Source organism: Vespa velutina, chromosome 24 (genome assembly GCF_912470025.1).
Source record: "Vespa velutina chromosome 24, iVesVel2.1, whole genome shotgun sequence".
NCBI lineage: Eukaryota > Metazoa > Arthropoda > Insecta > Hymenoptera > Vespidae > Vespa > Vespa velutina.
The window spans coordinates 410,001-420,000 of record NC_062211.1 but is presented as its reverse complement, the minus strand read 5'-3'; the positions used below and the strand labels follow the sequence as shown (position 1 = coordinate 420,000).

Genomic DNA, 10,000 nt, shown 5'->3' with positions numbered 1-10,000 from the left:
TTAATGGGAAAGTTAAAATTTTATTTCGCGGATAATAAAATAAATAAAATAATAATTCAGTGAGAATTAAATTTTCTAAGGTACCGAATCGCTTCAAGTCCATTGATTAAGAATCGAAAGGATCTTATTAAAACTAACAAACGATTATTAATTTTTATCTGATAAACGTTTAAATGTCTATACAAAAGGAAATAATGTCGCTTTGAAGAAATATTATTCTGTTCGTCGATACGCGTTCCTCGTATATACGCGTTTGCCGCGTGCACTCGATTGGAATAAAGATGCTTCGTTTTTGAACTATCGCTAAGATACTCGTCACGAAGTATTGCTTTCTCTCAAAAGGTACTCGAAAAAGAGCAAGAGAGAGATAGAAACAAAGAAAGAGAGAGAGAGAGAGAGAGAGCAAATTAATCAATTTTTAAAGTCTCTTTCAAACGAAAATCCTAGGAACGCACGCGTAGCAACAACACGATGGATATTTTTTAACAAACTCCTTTTAACTCTAGTTGTAAACAGGTCAAAATAATTTTTAGTTATGAACACTTCAAAATAATTTCTAATTGAGCACTTGGACGTGCGCTACAACCGAGGGAACACTTTGAATAGCTGTCATTTACATACAGAATGAATAAATTTGACTGCAAAAAAATATTATTATATTCTTTGAAGCCTCGGAAATAATAATCAATGGCAAATGCAAACGCACTTTTTTATTTTGACATTATAAAAAAAAAAAAAAAAAGAATTTCATGAATCATGCAATGCGCATAAATTGACTTATTTCCGTTAAAAATCTGTTATATTTTTTGTAATATTTTCAATATTTCGAAAAAAAAATTTAGCGGCATAATCATCTTGAAACGAGTCTCTTCGAGAAAAAAGAATAAGTACTCAAATGGTCGTTGCAAAAAGTATAGTTATTTTGTAGTACAAACGTAGTTTATTTCGAGAAGGAAAAAGTATTCAATTGTTCCATCAATCCTAGTATTTTTTGTTTTCTTTTTTTTTTTTTTTTTTTTTTTTTCTTCCATTCATTTCATTGAAATATCCATAAATACAAATTCTTATATCAACGAAGAGTTATAAAAGTACAAAATTACAATAAAGAAAAATAATTCAATGTTTACTCGTGATGTAATGCATTGTTTATCGCAAATTGAGCATTTACATGAGAGATATACAATTTTAGTTTTTCTGTCTTACGAACATGGACAAATTATTCATCATCATTGATTTTTATATACTATAATCTCAGAGAATTCATTTGTATTCTGGTTAGCATCAAATTCGAGTATAGTTTTAATTTCTAATTTTAAATTATTTCGAAGGAATGACATCTTGAAAAGCACTAGTAAATAATTCTTACAAAGATTATAAAATTCTTAAAAAATTTATAAAATTCTTTTATACAATATTGCGAAAAGACTGTAAACATTTATATTAACATTTTTACATTTCAATAATACTCTTTGTATTTCCAGCAGCCATATCCAACATCCCAAAGAAAATTCTTATAGATCAACGATTAGTTTTTCTATTAATCGTGAATAAATGACATAAGTGATCAAAAGAGTCGATTACATTATATTATCGTATAATAGCTGGTTTTTTTATTCTCATTGATTGCATTTAATTTTGTGTACGAACGATACATAAAGTTAGAAAATAATTTCTATCATATTTTTTTATATAGAATCACATTATTTGGAGTATGAATGGATTAAAAATTTTCAATAATAGATAATCAAAAATTAATGCAAAAATAATTTACTGCGTATACGTGATGTGAAACATTTCAGATTTTACAAATTTCAATTTTACTCGATCACAACTCAGCGACTGAGACAATGCGAATTATTCTGACAATTGACATATAAAGATACATATCTCAGATAACTATAGATAAATGAAGGTACAAATTCTATATTTACAAATATTTACTTGTTTTAAATTGTGCTCAAAATTGGTCTGGAATATTTCTATTCACTTTAAGTGTACAAACAAGGGTTAATCTGAAAGCTGGGAAAAATTACTTAGCGAAATTTTTTTTCATAGACTTCGATTTGTTACGAGGGAATATATGTCATCTATGTAACTAAAACAATTTCAATCTTTTGATGCTAGGTAGGCATGCTAATGGATTAATAGTTGCTCGACAGATTAATCGCATCTGTTATAGGAATGCCGTACTAATCGCGCGTAATGGTTATTCGATCGATCGAAAATTTAACGTGTATCAATCTGCATCTGACGTAACGAACGAATGGCCTCGGTTGAGTCGCGGTTCTGTTGCTAATGAGTCGTCATGAATATTAAAATTCGTTTCGCATTATTATTCGTTAAGTTTCGTCGTCGGAGAAAAATAGTTTTCCGCATTCGTAGTTATTAGATATTTAAAAAGTTGATATAACAGATACGAAGAGATCAAAGAGGACCAAATAATAATCGTGAGCTTTCAACGTAATAGTATCATAACAATAAGTCCTACTTTTATTCTCTCTCTCTCTCTCTCTCTTTTTCTCTATCTTCCAATGATTTCGCGCGCTTTTCGATAACGTCTTTCGATAATAAAAATTGCAAGGACATCGCATTCGTATCTCTTCTCTCTCTCTCTCTCTCTCTCTCTCTCTCTCTCTCTTTCTTACAGTTTCTATCATTACGCGTTAATACGCGAAATAGTCGACGAAGAAAGAATTTTCTTGTCGCTTCGTTAAGTCGCACGGACGAACGCGCGAGATAATTGAAAATAGTCGTCGAAAGCGAGACGCATCCTTCTCCATTGCTTTCCGTTCTTCTATCTTTTTCTCTCTCTCCCTCTCTCTCTCTCTCTCTCTCTCTCTCTCTCTCTCTCTCGTTCCTCCGTTCTTCACCGATCGTGAACTCTATTCGAGGAAAGAGAAAGAAAAAAAAGAAAGGAAAAAAGAAAAAAAGAAATACAAAAAAATAGAAAAGAAAAGAGGGGAAAAAATATTTATACGCGATTCAATTTTCCTGATGTTCTTCGGTTCAAATTAGAACTTCCCGCATTTCTTCCTTTTCAACGATCTCTTACTTGTCTCTATAAACTAACGATAGTCTTTATAATTTTGCTTATTTCCGTTTACCCATTGATCGTAAGGAGAATCCACGTATTTCGACAATTGCATTTTCCATCGCAAATTATTTTCACCGATAATAGTTGCTATGGAGAAAGAAAAAAAAAAAAAAAAAAAAGGAAAAAAAAAGAAAGAAAGAAAAACAAACCAAACGCACGTTTATATGCTTTTTCTATTCTCTTACATTATCACGAAACGTACCATCGATTTTTCTTTCATGTTATTCTCCCTCTCCCTCTCTCTTTCTCTCTCTATCTCTATCTCTATCTCTATCTCTATCTCTATCTCTCTCTTTTTCTCTCTCTTTGTACGTAATATCGCGGTGCAACTTTTCCATTGGCCGCGGTAACACAGTACGTCGAAGCTTCCATTAATGAAGTGCCGTAACGCCTATCAGAGAACATATTCCACGTGGAAAATCATGCTCTCGCTTTATTGTAATTTATACGACACGGGGCCCGGGTGCATTGTTAGCTCGCGATAAACAGATTCTCGCGTATAGCTAATTACATTATCGCCGTTCGTTCGGTCGCAAAATTAAAAAGGCGCCATGGCTTTGCGCGCGCGCGCGCTCACATGCACGCTCGCTCGTTTAATCGAATTCACGTTCGGTGAGATGACTAGATGATCCGTGTGAGGTAATCTCCTTTTTATTTATTAAACAAGTCACTCCATCATTCTCTCTTTTTCTCTCTCTCTCTCTCTCACACACTCTCACTCTCTCTCTCTCTCTCTCTCTCTCTCTCTCTCTCTCTCTCTCTTTCTTTATTTTCTTTATCGATCATTGTGCAATCATTTTTAAAATGTTTTTAAATATTTGTCGTCCCTTTTGAAAAAGATAAACTATAAGGGACGAAATCTCATCAAGAACTCTCTCCCTTTGCAATCGTTTTAATCAAAGGGTCATAGATTTTATCGAGAATTTTCCAATGATTGTCCCATTGTCGGTCCGAAGTATACATAATTTATGTTGACGCTTCGATATCCAGAATATCCATTAAATCCCCATAGAATATTCTCGAGATAGAAGCCCGTAATTTAATCCTCTCGATAGCTAAACTGTCACCCTATTAATTTCGTCTCCTCGTTGGACGTTTTAATAATAAGACGCGAATTAAGATAATCGAGACGTTTCTATATAACAATTTAAAATGTATAACTCTATGAAGGACTAATTTTATTTATAGAACGTATTCATGCACGTTTATTTCGAGTTAAAGAAAATTTTAATGGACGCGTATTATTTTTCGGTCCTTCGTCGGAAAGAAAAAGAATTTTGAGAATTATTTCGTGAAAGAATCGGTCCTTTTTCTATCGAATTTGAGAAAAATCAAACACGCTTGACGAATGATCGATTTCGAGTTTTAAAAAAAAAAAAAAAAAAAAAACAAAAAAAAAGACAAAAGAAGAAAAAAAAGAAAACAAACTATACTCGTCCTATAACAAAATATATTTTAATGGTGTAAATACCATTTCCTAACATTTTTATACTATTACGAAAAATATAATTCTGCTTCCGAAGAATAGCAGAGTTATATTTGAAAGTATTGCATTAAAAAGGAGAACGGTGAAGGGGGTGAGCCGCCGACACACCTCTGTACAAACTAGCCTTCACTTTATCTTACCGATCTAAAATACCCAATCCCATTCTCGAGCTCGCCATAATCCGCCTTTTTAAACAAGCCAGGCAGCCAATCCTCTCCTCTCCTGTTTCTCTCGTAACGCCAACTCGATTACCCTCGACACTGCCTGGAGAAGCAGGCGGTGGTGTGAGGAGGGAAAGGGAGGGTAGGGAGTGAATGGGTGGTTGGTTGGTGGGTGGTTGGTCGGTCGAGGTTAGCGAGCGTTTAACGAAGACACCGACGGTTTTTCCGCATCAACGAACAATCCTCCATGCCGTAGCTTGGCACGGTGAATCGAGTTATCGTTTTAGTCCGAAGCAAGCATGGCTATTCGTCAGCCTGAGCGCAATTGCTCTCTCTCTCTCTCTCTCTCTCTCTCTCTCTCTCTTTTTGTCCTCCCCTCTTTCTTCTTCCTTCTGTCTGTATCTCCTCTCTTTCTCTTTCACCTTCTCTTTCCCTTTCTCTTTCTCTTTCTCTTTCTCTTTCTCGTTCACTCACTCACTTCTCGAAACGGCCAAAACGCTCGGTTATAAAGGACCGCAGCCGACGTCGTTCCTGCCTGGTTGCCCTTCTGCCGACCCACCACCACCACCACCACCACCATTTCCACCACCACCATCACCACCACTCGGCTGCCATTTGAAAGTCAAATACTCGCGTTTAGGTGCCCGTGTGCTGCTACTGGTGATGCTGCTGTTGCTGTTGCTGTTGTTACAGCTGCTGGTTTCGAATAAGTAGTGAGGAAGATAGAGAGAGAGAGAGAGAGAGAGAGAGAGAGAGAGAGAGAGAGAAAGAGAGAGAGAGACCTTTCCATATCTCCATATCTTTTCGTTGCACTTTTGAAACTTACGATCCCAAAATATTTCCATCACCGGTCATCATTGATATCGTCCATTACTCTGTTCCAACACAGGTGGAACATTAATAAAACGATTTAGGAACATTTGCAGGAATCATTTGGAATACATGAAAATACTTGTATAGAAATAATTACTCTGTTTAATATGAGCAAACGTAATGAAAGAGTAATAAACACACGGGCAATGAACGATCCTGTACAATTATGCATGCGCATATTACCAAGGATTTTCATATATCGTTATCAAGTATTTTATTTATTCTCTGATAATATACTTCTTCGTAAATAAAATATTCTTCAAGTGTTTTCATTTGATGCTATATCAGCATGTTTAACACGGTTTTCTCCTTCGTCTTTATAGAAGCACGCCACCCGTAGACTTCATCCGATTAACCGAAGCTTCTATAATGCGGACCGAAGCGTCTTGCCAAATTGCCTATGGCAGACTTAATTAAATCCAAATCACCTTGTCCCGCATTTCTCCTCGTCTCTCTCTCTCTCTCTTTCTCTCTCTCTCTCTCTCTATCTCTCTTTCTTTCTCTCTCTCTCTCTCTCACTCTCGTATCACGCGTCATACCGAAAGATTTCACACGATGGGATGAGATCGTCTCGAGAGATTCTCGGCTATTCCAAATTCTCTCTCTCTCTCTCTCTCTCTCTCTCTCTCTCTCTCTCTCTCTCTCTCTCTCTCTCTCTCTCTCACTCTAGCTCTCTCAGCTTCTTCATTCTAACGTGTCTTATATAAGTATCTCCTTCTTAATAAGCAGGTTGATATATCTCGGTGCAATGAGATCTATATACATAACTATGGATCTCTCTATATCTGTTTGTTTTTTAATTTACAGTATTACTATTATTAATATTTATATAATTATTATGTTAGTTACGATCTCATAGTTTTTTCTTGTTTCTTTTTTTTTCTTTTTTTTTTTTTGTAGATAAACACTCGAAAGATTTCTCTTAGCCTTCATTTTTACTATTATTATTATTATTATTATTATTATTATTATCATCCTCATTATTATTTTTACTCCTATAGTAAATTTAGTAGTACCAATTTGTTAAGGAACTTATACTAACATCGCTGCCCATTCACGGACGATTAGATTAATCAAACGTTTCGATTCTTAGCTGTCTCAAATTTTATAAGCCGTTATTCGTGCTTCAAATTTTATACGCCATTATGCATATCTCAAATTTTATAAGCCGTTGTTCATACGTACCTGAAATTTTATACTCCGTTATTCATATCTCAAATTTTATACACTGTTGTTCATATCTCAAATTTTATAAGTTATTGTTCATACGTACCTCAAATTTTATACGCCATTGTTCATACGTCAAATTTTATACGCCATTGTTCATATCTCAAATTTTATAAACCGTTGTTCATACATACCTCAAATTTTATTCTCCGTTGTTCATATCTCAAATTTTATACACTGTTGTTCATATTTCAAATTTTATAAGCCGTACTTCATATTTCAAATTTTATAAGCTGTTGTTCATACGTACCTCAAATTTTATGCTCCGTTGTTCATATCTCAAATTTTATACGCCATTGTTCAAACGTCAAATTGTATAAACCGTTCTTCATATCTCAAATTTCATAAGCCGTTGTTCATACCTCAAATTTTATACGCCATTAATACATACCTCAAATTTTATACGCCGTTGTACAAACGTCAAATTGTATAAACCGTTCTTCATACCTCAAATTTCATAAGCCGTTGTTCATACCTCAAATTTTATACGCCATTAATACATACCTCAAATTTTATACGCCGTTGTTCATATCTCAAATTTTATAAGCCATTGTTCATACATACCTCAAATTTTAGACACCATCGTTCATACCTCAAATTTTATACGCCATAGTTCATGTCTCAAATTTTATACATCGTTGTTCTTATATATCTAAAGTTGCGTCACGATCTCACCTCGCGAAATATCTATATTGATCCCCGTTACAACTTCATACCTAAACATCGTCTTTATACTGAACATCGTCTCGTCGTAGAAATAATTTGAGTTCGCGTAAAAGAAGGAAATTTCGCTGGTGCATGTCATCGAGATATATAATATGTATATTACGCTCATAGAATAAGAACGGGGGCATCAGGTGTGAGAATGTCCTTGTGTCCGTTACGATGCACGCATCTAGATGCAACAACGAGAAGACCACGCAACGTTTTCAATGCATCCATAGTATGACAAAGAGAGTGCGCGCGCGCGCGCGCACAGGATACAGTCGCATATTATATCGTTTATATCGTACAGTGCTTCTCCTATTCCTTTCCCCTTCCACACTCCCGCCCCCATCTTCCATCAGATAATAACGTCTTCTTCAACGAAAGTACGTAAGTCGTCGTCTTTATCCTCTCTCTCTCTCTCTCTCTCTCTCTCTCTCTCTCTCTCTCTCTCTCCCTCTCTTTTTTTTTCTTTCGTCTTTTTTTTTTCTATGCTTAAAACCGACGATAGCGATCTTCTCGTCGAGCGTGCATTTTCTCTCTTACGTCTATATAATAATAATAATAATAATAATAATAATAATAATAATAATAATAATAATAATAATAATAATAATCGTCTAGGTGTATAAGTTTAGATACGTGTATGTGTTTTTCCTTTCCTCCTCCCCTCTCTTCTCTATGCAGAATACATCGAAACAACTTCTTCTTCTTTTTTTTTTTTTTTTTTTTTTTCCTTATCGTTCTTATCGTCGCTCCTTATCCACGGTTGTTTTTTTTTTTTTCTTTCTTAGAATTCAGGAGAAATAAAAATCCGAAGGAGGTAGCTAGCAAATGACGTTCATCGCGCGAAACACTTAAACATCGTCTCTTGGAATAACTTCTTCATATACCAGTAGATACTTCTCATTGCTCTAAGGAAAATGTCGTTGAAAGATGGATCTTCTCAAGGAGTTAGGTAGATTCATCCGCGAGATACGAAATTATTATTTGTCCCAGGAGTGAGGGTGTGTGTTTTTCTCTCTCTCTCTCTCTCTCTCTCTCTCTCTCTCTCACTCTCTCTCTCTTCCTCTCTATTTTTTCAAAGTGTACGAATGAGAAGAGGATAAGTTAGGTGATGGTGGTGGTTAAGGGGAGGGAAGAAGAGAAAAAATGAAAGTTACCTTGATGCTTACGTAAAGGCGCATAATAAGAGCTGTGTAACGCTTCGTGCGTCATATATTTGCTAGGCAAAAGATGGAAAAGGAAAGAGAGAGAGAGAGAGAGAGAGAGAAAGGAGTCCTCCTGACGTAGGGGGAGGTTGGGAGAGTGTCAAACTTTCGTGAGAACTTGTAAACTTTTTCGCCCTTTTTTTCCGCGTTTTCGGTGTGTTTGAAATAAGCCCTTCCTCTTTTTATTTATTTTTTTTTTTTTTTTGTTTTTTATCTTTTTCTTTTTTTTCCTCAACTACCTCTCATAGGCACGTCCTACTTTCGAGACGATGTAGTATATTTTTTCTTTTCTTTTCTTTTTTTTTTTTTTAACGAGATCTGCGAGATCGCTTCCCTCGTTGAAAGAGAAAAAGGAGAAATCAGATTTGACTGATGACGTTGGTCTTTCAATTGAAGTAAATTTTGTAAAAATTCAAGGATGCGATTCTCGTATAAAGGACGGAAATAAAATTTATATATATATATATATATATATATATATATATATATATCGATTTATTATATATATACTGAAATTGAAAAAAAGTTCGTGTAAATTTATGTCCGAAAATGCTTCTTTGAAAAGATATATGCTTTTAAAGATATTTATGATTTATTGTGACATTTATAAGAAAATTCCTTTCCACTAGAAAAGTGGAGACTTCTATTCGTCGAATTAGTGATCACCGAATACTTTCTAATATTCCAACAGTATTGGGAATAATAGTAAATGTATTTCGAGTATATTTCCAAATTTCATTTTCCGTTTTTGTCTGTATTTTTATAAACCCAACTTTTTTTTGACCGTGAACCCGTAAATAGAAATCCAGAGGAAAAAAAAGAAAAAGAAAAAAGAAAAAGTTCGGCAATCACTGATTCGACGAATGGAAATAAATCATAAATATCATTAAAAGTATATATATCTTTTCAATAGAGCATTCTTGAATATAAGTTTATATAAACTTTTTTTATGCATTTGACTTTTTATGCAATAATACGTAATATAAGTTTGATCTCATACTTTTTGCTCATTTTATATACGTATATATATATATATATATATATATATATATATATATGTATATATGTATATGTATATATTTTCTTTTTTGGTAAAAATATGATATAAGTGTACGATAAGAAGCATTTGTCACGCGTTGAATAAAAACGACGACACCTTGAGAAAAAAAAATGTGGACGTCGTTTACACGTGGCCGAACACAACGTCTTTACTGTCACTTCTTGTGTCATCAAAATAAATAAT

The 10,000-nt window shown here is 34.2% G+C and overlaps 1 protein-coding gene across 9 annotated transcripts in view; it reads left to right on the top strand.

Moving 5' to 3' along the window:
• The window catches only part of LOC124957032, a 271,790-nt gene that overhangs the window by 129,738 nt on the left and 132,052 nt on the right, over positions 1-10,000 (top strand). The window lies entirely within an intron of this gene.